General features: G+C 36.8%; 1 protein-coding gene across 4 annotated transcripts in view; it reads left to right on the top strand.

Moving 5' to 3' along the window:
- LOC100880603 (uncharacterized) overlaps positions 1–11,396 on the top strand; it is a 106,350-nt gene that overhangs the window by 4,826 nt on the left and 90,128 nt on the right. Inside the window, exon 2 of one of the 4 annotated variants that reach the window (XM_076540065.1) lies at positions 1,755–1,816. The exons of the other annotated variants lie outside the window; for them this stretch is intronic. The gene's annotated coding sequence lies outside the window, so the exon portion shown is untranslated. The remainder of the gene's footprint in view (positions 1–1,754; positions 1,817–11,396) is intronic. 4 annotated transcript variants of the gene reach the window in all.

The following is an 11,396-nucleotide window of genomic DNA, read 5'->3' as shown; positions in this document are numbered from 1 at the left end:
GCGTGCGCTGGGTACTCATCAAAATAAAGAGCTGATAAGAAGCTTTTCATACGATTCGAGATAACGCTATGAACGAGGAAACGGTTTTGTTAAATACAATGATACCGGCATATGGTGTAAGCATTTAGAACGAAACATGATTCTTTGTGGAAAATTAATCTACGCGATTGTTGAAATGACGAGAATCATTTGCGAGGTATATTAAAAAGAATCGAGAATTGATAATTAGAATTTTTAAATTGGAAATTTATCGACAATTCGCTGATGACTCTAAGAGCATGATGTCATCCCTCTTTTAATATCGATATCCTTCTTTCGACTGCAATGGCAAATATCTTGATTAAAAAATTTTATAAAATATGGAAAACAATGGAAAATTTTGCATAATCTCCCTTATGTATTATCATTTTCTCGTTCAATTACCGGTTCCGCGTAGTAAATTGTTAATAAATTAAACGAACGTCGTCCTCGTTTGGTGAAATTCATGAAAAGCCGTTAGCGAAATTAATATTAATGAGTTGTTAATGATCATTGTTGCCTGTCGACTTCTCTGTTTCTTTTTTTCTCCTCTTCTCTTTCTCTTCGTTTGTAGTATACTTACTTTCCATCAGATTCATTGCTTTCAGCAAGAATTTCCGAACGACGAGAAAGTTTTAATTAACCCGCATTCTATAATCGTAATTTCCTTGTTATAATATCTCATTGTCGTGTTCTTTCCGATGTATCAGCAATCGAAGCTTTCCTAATTATACGGGAACTTCCATTTATCGTGATCAATTGAATACGCGAGATAATGCGTTGCTCGTTTCCATCCGATTATTAAAACTCAATTAAATCGATATACACGTCGAGTTTGTCGCGCAAAAAAAAAGACACCGGATAGAAATACGTACGTATCAGGAAATTTAATACTACGAATTGATTTAATATTAAGCCGGTTCAATGTTCTGCCAATCCGTGATCGATTAAACGTATATTTCGAAATGAATTGGTGTACAGAGAGTTTCAAAATAAGGGATGTAAAATTCCCTGTTTTTCTTTTTTTAAAATTTCGCTCTTAACACGTTCACGATTCGATGAAATATATATGTAGATCGATTTCACTATGGAAATACGAGCGTTATTTACTCGAGATCGTATCGCAATAACAAAGGTAATTGCACGGGAAAAACTCGAAAATTGGTTTTCCAATTTTATTTTAATTTATTTTCAACTGTTCGCTTTGTTTTCTTTTATTTCCGAAAATAATTACAACTTTGTATCTTGCGCTTTTATTTATTTTTTGCATCCTGTTCGGGTCATCTATATCACGACCCCGATTCATCCTTTTTTTTTATTTTTATCTTTCCAAGAATAATTATCAATTCTTTATACGAATGTAATTGCAACGAAATTACTCGAAATTGAGATTGGTTTTGTCGAATAAATATTCGGATGATCGAATCATACATTTTGTATGTTTGTTTTTTTTATTTCGCGTTTTGCTGTTAAAAATATTACGCGACAAACATTACTTCCATTATTTATGCACGATAACGGGCCAGTTGTATTGCATCGATAACAGACTGCACTCGTCGTTATCGCGCATAATTGTTCGAACAATTCACACATTAGCTAACGTATAATGCATCTAATGCTTTCAGCATTCTATGTCTTTCTAATATAATGTTCAATTCGAAATCAACGTTCGTTTAATCCGTCAAATTATCGTTTCTTTTTTCGTCCTTGTAACATTCAATATGTATTTCTTATAGATCATTGTGCAGCGTATACGAATCTGAAAATTTGCTGCTCTGTTTACTGGATCTGCTTTCAAGTATTTAACAAAATTATATTTAATCGGCTAATGTAAGGAAAATTCCATCAAATAGATAGAGTATAATTTTACAAACATATTCGTTAAACGACTCTCATAGTTATTGAAAAAGTAAAAATGTTTATTCCACGCGCGAAGAGAAAAGAAGCAGCGAAAAATAATTCAGTTAACAGGTTCAATTGATTTCATAACTTTGTCTAGTTGGAAATGCGGTCAGCTAAACTTTCCATCGAGACTGTACTCTTCTCTCGACTAATTTTGCCGATTAGAATTTTAGCATAACGTACAGTCCTCGACAAAACTAACGACGCATCGATTTTTTCTTTTCTTCGAGGAATAATATTTTAATACGTATCGTAGAATCGATTTTAGCATATTGTCCGATGATTTGTACTTCTTCTCGAAAAAAGAAATTCTAATATAGAGGGTTACAAAAGCGGAATACATCACGATTTACGAGAACGTGTCAATACAAAAGGATTAATGGAAAAAACGAGCTGTCCTTCGAGGCATACGGTGTCGAATAATGGAGAATTTACGAGTCTATCGACGGTGGTTTGATATTCGAATCGCTGATAAAAGCGCAAGGTAGAAATATAGAAATAAATAAAAAAAGAGAGAAAATGAAAAGGTACATTCCAATACACGCGTGTACACACAAGGTCCAAAGCCATGCAACTGTTCCCCTTTTTCAGGAAGTTGCCACAATAATAGAACGCATTTTCCATTTGTCCAATTCCCAGCAGTCATTACGTTCGACCTCTCTATCGAGTTTCAACCCCCTACCACTCTTTACACACACGTGGAATTACCAGTCGATGCACAAATATCGAGGCAAAAATTGCCTGTGTACACATTTTTCACGAATTTACCCAGTTGGCTCGCGGCCTAACATCGAAGCTGGGGTCAGACACGGTCGAAAACAGCTCAAGACACATCGAGTATAAACAGAGACACGAACGATAATAAATTAAATTTGTAATTTGGGATAAGAGTGGTGAAATTATTTATTTATTTCGCGAGTCGGTAACGTAACGATATAATACGATTTGAAAGTGGTTATGCAATTAGGTGCATACCAGAAAGATCAGTTCGAGTATTATAATTATTCATGATTTCTGAACAAATTGGGGAGAAGTTAGGACGAGACAGAGAGGGATAATGATACAGCTTGGTGGATTAGTCGGACGAAATCGTCCTCGTATCTCGAATATACAAGAATTTCTGATTACATGTTGGGACGATTGAAATATCAAACGATAAACAGAACCTAGAATATTCTTAATTAAATCGTTCATCGAAAACCTACAAATTTTAGTTAACGCTCCTTTTGTTATCCAGCTCGTACTTTTATCGATACATTGTAAAGTTCGTTTTCGATAAATCAGAGGGACACGGTGTTTTTTATCGCGATTCATAACTTTATTAGCCTGTCAAGGGATTAATAAAGGGTACAAGAGAGTTGAACAGGTTATCATCGTTAGGTTCGATCGCCGATCGATCAGAAACGATCCACCTGCCTATGTCCTGCAATCGCGATCGACCATAAGGGAAGAGTATTACTTGAAAAGACTCGTGTGTGTATTTCTGGATAGATACTTGTGTCTCGACCTCTAGCATAATCGCGAGACACCTGGGGTTCGTTGCTGGCTAGCTGCTTGCCGAGAAACCGGTTTCCTACGATCGAAAAGAAAATTTTAATAATGATTATCACGTGTCTATTTGGACGTTTCCTAGGCGAACGTTGTTTGTTCGATTAATTAGAAATTCCACGATTTGCTGTGCGATCAACGAACGACTTAACGATCGATAACTGCATTTTAAAGAACTTTGGGTAAATTTTCATTTGCAGCGAAGTTAAATCTATTCGGGTTTGAAATGAAATTTATTTATGGAGGTTGAACGGTTTGGAAATAATTTTTCTTGGCAATTGTAAAATAATTTGGAAACGAAAGAGTTAAGAAGAGTAATTTTATATTATCGTAAACTCTATTCCTACGAGGTCCCTTGGGGCGCTTCAACTTGAAGTTCGCCTGAGATTTTTAGCCCGCCACCTATAACTTGTTAAATTTAGGTCAACCGTGTCCGTGCGCGTATTCTTGAAAGTTTCTCGAGGGAAAATTAAAACGAACACATCCAAATATTACTAGGATGGGTAACTGGAACTTTTTAATTACATTTTATAGACCGTCGATAATTTATCTTAAGTTATTAAGCGGCCCGGTTTGCGGAACTTTCGCCGCTTCTAACAGATATGATTTTACTTACGTTGTCGGATCAATAAGTCACAGTAACTTGTCTCGGATTACGAACTTTTCCAATTCCAAAAAATCCCTTCGAATTCCCCTCGTGTATAATTCTCGAATAACGATGACCACTCGATACTCTCGATCTTACGAAATTTTCCAACAATTCAATGAGTCGTAAAATCTCGAATCGAATAAGTTGCGCGAGTTCGTCTCGTTCCCGTGCTTTCGTTGGGTCATTTCTGCGTTTCGTCGTTATTTTATAAGGGATCGAATGAAAAATTCATTTTGTCCGAGTATTTTCGCGTTCCCCTGAAACGAAAAAGCTGTTCGATCCGAGCGAGCAGCGTCACGATTAATTTCTCGAAACCATGCTTTAAAGTTATTACAAAAGCTCCCTGAGGGATTTTGTGATTTCGCTCGCGCGACTCCCTTCGAACTGTCAGCCACCCACTTTTTGAGTGTCAGCTTATTTAACAGACCGTCCCAAGTGTGTACACACGTACACGCGTACAACACACACTGTCCCTTTTTCTCTCTGTTCACCCTCTTTGCGTCTCATCGTCTCTACTATTTCCCCTTTTTCATCCACTATTTTCTTGTTTTCCCGGCTACCTTGCTTTTGATCTTCTCGAAACTGTTGGAAAATCTTTGCCAAATCCTTGTCGGTTTGTCGCCTCGATTAACATTTTTTTTTATCGTAAGAACTTAACATTATATTCAGCGAACATAATTAAAGACAGCGAGTAACGTCATTTTCTTCGACATTTTAATATTTTCTAACTGGCTAGTTCGAATACTCCACTTTAACCTTCCATAGGCAAACTGGGTCGTATACGTCATTTCACTATTTTTAGGCTTCCAAAAAATGGGGAAAATTCTGGGCTACTGATTCAGGTTTTTACCGTGTTCGATTAAATTTATTTCGATAATATTATTTCGCTTAGCGTGTGTTCGATGAAAGGGAGTTTATTTGTTGACTCGTGAATCGAACAGTGATCGATAACGCAAGCGTGCAAGCGTATTCAGCATGAAGGATAAACCGGACATGAAAAAAATCTGATCAACTGGATACAGTACTTTCACTTATTAGGCAGCTTCTCGATCATGTTTCGAACGCGAATTCGCGAGGGAAATTATCCGAACTAAAATATAGCGAGTAAATAATTTATCGAGCCCTTTTGGCAAGTATTTTGACCTAGATCGTAGCGAAATGATTAATTTCGAAGCGAAGAAAGAATTTTAATCGGCAAGATATTTTTTAATATTTATATCGTTCGATGCGATGAAATAAAGAATAGAATAGAAGGAATGCGGCAGAGGTTAAATGAAAAATTCATCGCAATCGGTGCTCCCGTTTCATTTTCCGACTGGTGTAATGTAAAATCAGCTCGACCGAGGCAGCCTGTTTAGAGAGAACGTTGCAAATAATGGTGAACAGAGAGAACACTTTTGAAAGAGAAACGAACTGAATGCGATACGTGGGTGGCGAAAGATGCTAGAGGTAAACTGGGCGCAGGGTAAGGGACGAGAGATTAATCTGTATGCTAGAGAAAAACAGAGATAGACGGATAGAGATAGAGCGAAAGAAAAGGAATGAAAAATAACGAATGATTATATAAATTAAGCCCGACACAACGGTATATACGAAGGGACTCTGAAACGGTCGAATGAAATCATCGTCGATTGTGTAATAATAGGCGAGCGTTGCCTGCAGGAAGCTGAATTTATGCGATTCAAACAATCTCGCGGGACAATTCTCGTGTAATTCGAATATAAAGTAATATCATGCCATGAATAACACACTTTAATCGACGAAACCATGATTAATGCTGGCTATTCAGTGTTCGACCCTTTTTTTCTTCCAAATGTTCCAGCAATTTGATCGCTTCAGATTGTTCAATTGATTCGATGATTATTCGAAATATGACACTTTTAACCGGGTGACCCTAGAGAACCTGGAAAGCCTCGCACAAGCTTTCGAACTATAATTTACAATTTAATGGCAGGCTGCATACTCGCAGCGATTACTAATCCGTCCATGAGTCGTTCGTTTCGCGATATTTTAATAAATAACCGTGTTGACTCGAAATCACGTCATAGGAATGCATAGGCAAAATTCCTCGAAGAAAAAGTGTCTTATTTCGACAACGTTCGCTATAGAACGAATTTTTTTTTCTCGATCGAACAACTATAATTATTTTTTTTCACGAATTACGAGTACGTTAGCGCTTATAATTAATTATCGAATAATATCGTTATGTAATTCATCAGCTTGATTGTATTGTGTTGCAAATGCTCGGCGTATCGAGCCTGCGTTAACGCGGAATCGAATCGAACGGATAAACAATCTTGATTGATATCGATTTTCTATTTGTATAATATACACCGTGTTTCCCCCACAATGTTTCATAACGAACGCACAAGAAACTTCGCTGCAAAATTTAACGCTCCCTCTTGTGCGGACTGTTTGAATAATTCCACCGCGGCACGTAATCTTTTTCTAAATATTTAACGAATCCGCGAAATAATTAACGAATCCGATCCGAGTAGAAAATATTCGATCGAGCGTGGATGCATTATTCTTCCGGTATTAGAGAAGAAAAGATAATGGATATATTATCAGATATCGAATTTATGGAACGGTTGAAAGAAAAAAATCGACAAAGGTCTCTGGTGGTAACGTGTAATGTCGAAAACGTCTATAAACAAACGAAACGAGTACATTAAAGTTGCTCGTCACGGAATAACCTAGATTCCTTTGAAACGTTTACCAGTCGTGTGTACATGTACGTGTATGCGTGTGTTATTTCTTTCGTTGGTGATTTAATAATAAGTAAATGGAAAGAGAGAGGCGGAGGGAGAGGGACAGAGACAGATGATCAGAATTTCAATTTACCCTCGGAATCCATTAAGAGTTGATAACAATTATGATTGTACGTTGTAACTGCAGGGAAGTCGTATCGTATGCGATGTCGTGGAACGATGTTCGTTTCTTGCAAAAGGTTAATTAATGTTTTACGTACTTGTCTATTAGTTGTCCGCGCTAGCCACGGACAATCCTCCGTGTCTATTATCCCGTGTAAGCGTGTGTAGGAAAAGAAAGTACGAGTGGACGGATCGAAAATTTCAATAATTAAGTTTACAGCGTTCACAATTAACGATTTCTGTTTATCGCCTGTTATTACATAGCATTTTCGAGCGTTTAATACGTAGAAAAGATCGCGAACGTCAGTGGATAGAGAAATTCCAATAATGAAGTCTACAGCGTTATAATTAATCGAGTTCGATGACCCGAGGACCCGAGCGGTTGCCAGCATAATTGATCGCGGTCTTTAAATTAACTATACATATGTTAATTTTCAAGGTGATAAGAATTGGAAAATGAAAAAACAAACATCCTATCGTACACAGATTTCTGACGTTTAAGAGAATAATATCGATCGATAAGATTAAATTAATGACGAAAATTTTATTCGTTCGCGCTTAATCATTCTCTCTTATATGGCTTATATAACTCGAAGAAGAATATTTTGTATAGTTTAATACAAACGTATAAAAAAACACGGTTGATTCAGGAGAAAAAAAAGGGATACTATTCGTGATAAACGAAACGAATAAATTAAAATGGTACATTGCAAAATAACCTGGATTCTTTTGCGTTCGGCAATATATTTCTTGCGCCAGGATTTAATAATAATACGATATCGGATCTATAAACGCGAATGCATTGCTCGTCGATGTGTGTTGACGGTGTGTGTGCAGTGCGCGTGCGCGATTGCCCCTCTACTTGCACCCCCTCTGTTCCCTCTTCATCGTGAACCACCACAGATTGCGCGCGATTGAGAAACAGAAACAAGCGTTGCGTTATCTATCTATGCGAAACTGCGTGTAGGTGCGGAAACAGTTTTCGCGATGCCTTTCAATGTGAATGAATCAAATTGCACAAGAATATCGCTTTACAAATCTTTCATTCTGAATTTTCAATTACACATTTTTACCTTTGAATTTCAAAACTATCCACCTGTCATATTGGAACTTTTCTAATTTTGCAACTAGGAATTTCGAAAATTTCGCGTTTGGAATTCGAATTAATTTAATAATTATGAACTTTCGTTTTTGTGGTTCAAGGTTGCAAATTGTTCGTCTCGTTTGAGGAGCCTTGAATTTGTAAGCACGACGAATTCCAAATTTTATTAAACTGCTCGTGAACGATACGTCGTCGGTACTGTTACCAAATAATAACGCAATATCTATTATTAGCATATAAACAATAGCAACCACGATTATTGTTCCAGGCTTGTATTTGCAAGCGAGTTATGTTGCAGCATCAGTATTTCTATGGCGCATTATTACTCACACACGTACAATTGCATCATTAAGATACTATTTAACCAGCTTCACCGTTTAAAATTAATTACCTGGAAAGTTTCTTTTAAAAGAAGAAAAAACAAACGTGGAACTCGTTTCTTGCATTCTTCTGTATCGACTTATCCGGTTACCGATGTATTCGTATGCTCTGTTCGCTCGTCCCTTTGAATAATTCATTTTTCGGTGTCGTGCAATAATAACGATCATGATTAATTGCAAAACAACCTCATAACTGTCCTAATCTGGCTGATACGATCGCGTTCAACTGATAATCGTTTATCAGCCAATAGTGTCGGAACGTTATCGACGATTACCTTCAAAAATAAAACAAATTTCCTTCGCGTAAGGAAACATTTTATAACGTTGTTTCCGTTTCTCGTTAGATTTTTCGAAACTTTGCGAAATGTTATGTCGTGTCATTGCGATCGAAACACGGCACGATTTCTTTATTTGCCAGCTTTTTGTCAACTCGTTCGCGTTTTCAGCCGGCCGTTTATCAAATATCATCCCATCCGTTTTTATAAATCGCGTTGCCACGGCTTTTCGGAATTCACTGAATTTTCCACGCTTACCGATCTGTTCATGGGTCGAATTCATTATTTTACGATCGTCCTTGGATTTCGACCGATCTAATTTATGACCGAATAATTATGTATTTATGATCGCATTGTTACACGCGTAGTAAACGTTTTATTTTCTTAGCTTAAAGAACAAGGCTCCATTCATTTAGGCATTGAAAACGTTCAGCGACAATATTTTAAAGGAAAAAGAAAAATACGACGCGAAAAAAAACGTCTAATTAAAACATAGAAGTCTCCAGTTACTCTCACAGTTTATAACATTAATAGAAATTACGTCAGACAGTTTCTACGGGCGAGACCATCAAAAAGACTTATTAAAGAGGCGTTTCAATCCGACTGGTAATTTCACGTTTCACAGGTTCTCAGTGAAAGAGGAAAAACAGGACAGCTTGCTGTGCTCGCTTTATTCGATAGAAATAATTCGACTAGCGAGTTTTGGTGCGCTCGAGTAATTAACCGGAGAAAATAACAAAAAGCAGAAAAAAAAGGAACAAATTAAAAGAGAAAATAGAAAGGCGAAAAAATAGAAAGATTAAAGCTACGTCTTCGAGACACGCGTAAATTATTCGAAATTCAGTTTGTAACGTAATCTGGTTTTATGGCACAGAGTCGCAAGAAACTGTTATCCAACTTTCATCGCGAGGTAATAATTTGTAAACTCTCTTGATTATTTGAGGCAACGTTAGCTTTAAAAATTTCAACTCCCTCGAGCTCCCGTTCCTGAAACGAATTAATTTTTCAAACTTTTTCAAATTCAACATTCGTACAAAGTACTAAATGAAATCGTAAAAGTAATATAATTTGAACGCTCTGAAAATTAATCGAAAATATTCTTTTGAAAGTTGACATCATTTTTCGTAAAATTGGAGTTTCTGGGGAAATAAATTGTTCTTTCGAAATTTTGACATTTCGACCAATTTTAAATGGAATTACTTGTCAAGGTATTGGTGAAAAAATATTTTCTTTGCAGTTATCTGAAAAAAGGACTAGAAGCGTGTCTCTTTTGGCAAAGAGCTTCTCATTCTAATTAACCACACGTGATGATTGATTAAAATCTGTTGCCGCTAAAAGGCGAGGGATCATTCTCTTTGTTTTTGGAGCTGCTATAATTTCAATTGGAAAAGGTTGAAAGGAGGGAAAATAAGAGGAAATTAGGAAAAGGGATGAAAAATGAAATACTGGTTTCCAACTGCTCTGGTAAAAAGGATTAAATATTCTCGAGTGAAAAAAACGTTTTCCATGGAATATATCCAGAGATTTTTACTTGTGAAAAGAGGGAATGAGAGAAATCGTGTTTTCTCGTGTAATATGTTTTCATTGAAACCGCGTATGATTTTAAAATGTATTTGCTTCGCGCTCGTCCATCTCGTGCTGCTCCAATATTTATTTATCAATATGCACGAATAAAATACAGAAGGAACGTGATAGTGTGTATAATACGAAAATAAAAGCCTTCCTTTTAGCGAATGTTTGATAACAACGTGGCATCCTTGTATAAGCTCTCTTTTTATTTCTGTTTGAATGAAGTCGCTGGGGCATTCGTTATATATCTTGACTTACCATTCGTTCTATGGCTTACAGGATTTTCTTTGCGTTAAAAAGAATATCTTGTCCCAACACTCTTGTAGCATTCGCGCTTTTTACATCGAGCGTTAATTTACATTGATGAGTTGGCATAATGAGAGGTTTTATATTTTTCCACCCGTAACTACTCTTCGTGCTATACCGATCTTAATGCATCGTTAAATAAAGATTCCTATCAGTTGCAACAACTTTGAACATTTTCAAATTTCTAGGCGAATCGAAATTTTGTATTTTAACTCCGAACTACTTCGAAACACTTTGTAGTTCTAATTGTTCACACCGGAAATAGCATTTTCTTGGCGAATAGAAACAGAGAAGATCGCGAATTGTCTGACACCCTGTTCGCGCGCTAAACGACCAAATGAACGTTGATTATTCTCAAAAGTGGGCCCGGTTAGAGCAGGACCCAATTATATGAGCCGAGAACCGGTTCCATTTTCGGAGCCATCTCACCAAGGTGACTTCTGATCTCTCTCTGGTGTAGCAAGGCTCTAGGTATTGTGTGTCGACAGCTCAAAGGAGGAGGAAGGAAAAATCAAGGACTTTTACTGCCTCCGAATATCCTTCATTATCTATAAACTTCCGTTGTCTCTTCTCTGGAATGATAATAACGAGCCGAGCGGCTTGAATTTCGCGAGAGGAACGAATAACAAGACGCGAAAGCAAACGAAGAAACAACCAAAAAAAAAAGGAAACGAAAGGAAAAGAGTGATACGCGAGAATGCGAACGAGAAAAAAAAGAAAAGAGAAGATATGCTGGAGATGTCACTTTTACCTCGGTGTGGGTTGCTTCTATGG

Source organism: Megachile rotundata, chromosome 15 (assembly GCF_050947335.1).
Source record: "Megachile rotundata isolate GNS110a chromosome 15, iyMegRotu1, whole genome shotgun sequence".
NCBI classification, from domain to species: domain Eukaryota; kingdom Metazoa; phylum Arthropoda; class Insecta; order Hymenoptera; family Megachilidae; genus Megachile; species Megachile rotundata.
The sequence above is the reverse complement of the archived record's forward strand: the minus strand, read 5'-3'. Positions and strand labels throughout refer to the sequence as shown.